Source organism: Mytilus edulis, unplaced genomic scaffold (assembly GCF_963676685.1).
Source record: "Mytilus edulis unplaced genomic scaffold, xbMytEdul2.2 SCAFFOLD_829, whole genome shotgun sequence".
NCBI lineage: Eukaryota > Metazoa > Mollusca > Bivalvia > Mytilida > Mytilidae > Mytilus > Mytilus edulis.
The window spans coordinates 25538-28737 of record NW_027267876.1 but is presented as its reverse complement, the minus strand read 5'-3'; the positions used below and the strand labels follow the sequence as shown (position 1 = coordinate 28737).

Genomic DNA, 3200 nt, shown 5'->3' with positions numbered 1-3200 from the left:
AAAGGTTCAGTAAGACCCCTTTTTGGCCCCAAAATATAGCAGTTTTACAAAATTGTGAAAATGTAATCTTCTAGATATTTACTAAAAAGTAGAATGCTTCTGCTACATAAATATGGGCTGTTTTTGACAATACAATGTACATATATTGGGTACTAGCATCATTAAGTCATGCTAAATTACTGAAATCTTCACAATTTTAGCATTTTATTTAAATTTTAGACGGTTTCCGTCTTAAATGAAAGTGGCCGCATTCGTGTTCATTCATAATATTGAAATGTTAGTTGTATTTGCAGGGGCGGATGCAGGAATTTTCGAAAGGGGGGGTGCTAACCCAGGGCAAAAAGGGGGGGGGGGTGGGGTGCAAGGGGTGCAAAACATATGTCCCGATACAAATGCATTGATCGGCAAAAATAAAAGGGGGTGCGCACCCCCGGAACCACCCCCCCCTGGATCCGCCACTGATTTGGTGATAATACATAACATATGTAAAGGTTGAGGATGAACACGGATGCGGCCACTTTCATTTTTGACAAATACCATCTGAAAAGTGACGTTTTTTTTGCATATTTGATGGATTTTTCATATTTAAGCTTGAATTGGAGCGTTTTTAATGACTAAATCAGTTAAAATCTTTCCCAAAAACTTATTGAATCAATTGAAATAGACACTTAAGTGTTTAAAAAGTGTCCAAAATTTTTCGTTAGATGAACTTGAAATTTGAGGTCAAAATCGGCCCTTACCGGACCTACTCCTTTACATTCCTAATGCAAGATATATTAATTTATTTAAAAAAAAAGTGCCATATACAAATAATCCAATAATGTCTCTATATGATAAGATAAGATAAATTTATTTTATTAAAGTGTCACGTATTGATCTTACACAATAGTAAAATATTTACACAAGTACAATCACATAAAAAAAAAGATCAACACCCAGCCTAAAAAGACTATATGGACAGTAAATTTTTTCTTGACTGCATTACTTATTTTCAAAATACGGGTCATATATTCTTAGTATGCACAGTAGCGATAGATATATAATATAAATATAGAAAATTGAATTTTGTAATCAACAAAAAAAACCCAAAATATCTGTATCATATATATAAGTGCCTGTGATATTTATATGTCGAGTAAAGAAGCTGTTGTTTTTCGGACAGCTTTCCGGATATTTATTGGGTTTGTTCCAAAGGAATACCAAATTTATCTACACCGGAAACACGTGCTTTCTTTCTTTTCACTTCCGGCCTTGTAAAATTCACCAGCATGGATAAACTCCAGCCAGTAAAACTTGCTAAAGTTAGTTCATAAATGCTATTCACAGTATTTGATTTAAACTTAAAACCTTTACATGGACCCCCTTTACGTTTTAAGACATGAAGTACAGATGCGTCTTAATTTTTTTTTCAAATCTATAAACATGACAACGAACAAATGGCCAAATCATGGCAAATGCAGAGTTCTGAGTTGTCCCTTACTATCGCCTCTGTAAATTATGATATAACCCAATTTAAACCTGCCCCAAGGATTCAGCAGGCTTTAAAAGAAAGCATCATTTAAATTTTCTGATCCAAAATCAAAACGCTCATTTTGAACAATTTACTGAATTTTCCATTGCGTAAATTTGCCTTTTTTGGTCAATCACGTGAATTTTTAGTCTAGCTACTATACATCATCAGTTAGAAATGGGCTTTGATTGGCCCAATTTGAGCAAAATTTACCTTCCCCTTGTCCCAAAGCTCGAGGTCAAAGTTCTCCAATTCCTTCGTACATGATAAATCTTCTTATAAATTGTACTGTTATATTTACAGTGACTGTAAAAGAGGGGGTGGGGGAGGTATTGGAACAATTTTCCCCCTTATAGCCTTACTTTATTCAGAACTATGAACTGTTAAAATTCATCAAGCATTTTTGTTATGAAAATGCAGGATAAACTAGAAATAAATATTATTAATCAAAATTCCATAATGTCAGTAATGACAGCAGTGCTAAATTTTTAAATATAAAAATTTTAAGTTGGTGAACATTGGTACATTTTATTTGGATATCAGTGATGACAGAGACTACATGTAGCTGCAGAACCTTCGCTATTTTGGTCCTTTTAATACTTTTTGACGATTTGCAAATAAATTAGTGCTTTAAATTTATTTATCAGAAATAGAGAAGATGATTAAAAAAGAGATCAGTAGGGGGCTAAATTGAAGTAAGAATATTGTAGAGGAACAATAAACAATTTGCTGAAATGGCTAAAGCTTCTGTTCTTTATACTACCCATTTTTAGTGGTTGAAAAGTGTTAAACCTATTACATAATACATATTTTATTCCTATTTTCCAGGTCACCAAAATTTTGGGCAGAACAGGATCACAAGGACAGTGTACTCAGGTATTTATTACTTTGAGAACATTAAGATTGTAAACTATCATTATATTCCCACGTTTTATTTTGTTTCTGTAAAGATGCATGTTTAGAGAAGTTTCATGTTTAGTTAACAAGTTTAAGATTATCAGAAAACTTTTAATAAAAAATTTTTCTTCAATCATAAGGTACAAAAAATGTAAGATATATCTAAACACTTGCATGTACATGTATTAAAACATTTAGATATTGAGCTGCAGTATAAAACATAATTAAACAAATTCTTAAGACAAGGAATAATTATTTTTAATATATTGATATCATTTGATTTTCATTACAGGTCCGTGTAGAATTTTTAGATGATAGTAACAGATCCATCATCAGAAATGTTAAAGGTCCAGTAAGAGAAGGAGATATCCTGACACTGTTAGAATCTGAGAGAGAAGCCAGAAGATTAAGGTATGGGAGTTATAATGGGATAGCAGTCAAACTTTTTTGTAATTGTTTGATAGTATTATTCTATAGTAAACATAAATCAGTGAAAGATATGCTGAAGTAGTATTTCCTCTATTTTTCAAAGCAAATTGAAAATAATGTCTTAAAATGGAACAAAAAATCAGTTTTATACTATTGTTGCAATTTTATTTATAGTCATAAAGTGAAGAATATAGCATAACATGGCAAAATTTATTTTTACACAGAAATTTTTTAAAAGGCTGTATTTTATTTAGATATTAGCCTTTCAAGAAAAATAGATAGATACACGTATAAGAAGATGTGGTATCAGTGATCTGGAAGGATTTTTTCTCTATGGGCCCAGGGCCCCTCAAAATTAAATTCA

At 31.7% G+C, this 3200-nt stretch overlaps 1 long non-coding RNA gene across 1 annotated transcript; it reads left to right on the top strand.

Moving 5' to 3' along the window:
* Positions 1-969: 969 nt before the first annotated feature.
* Positions 970-2388, top strand: LOC139506153 (uncharacterized). The gene is made up of 2 exons (XR_011659951.1): positions 970-1301; positions 2339-2388. It is a non-coding gene; the product is annotated as an uncharacterized lncRNA (long non-coding RNA).
* Positions 2389-3200: the final 812 nt, after the last annotated feature.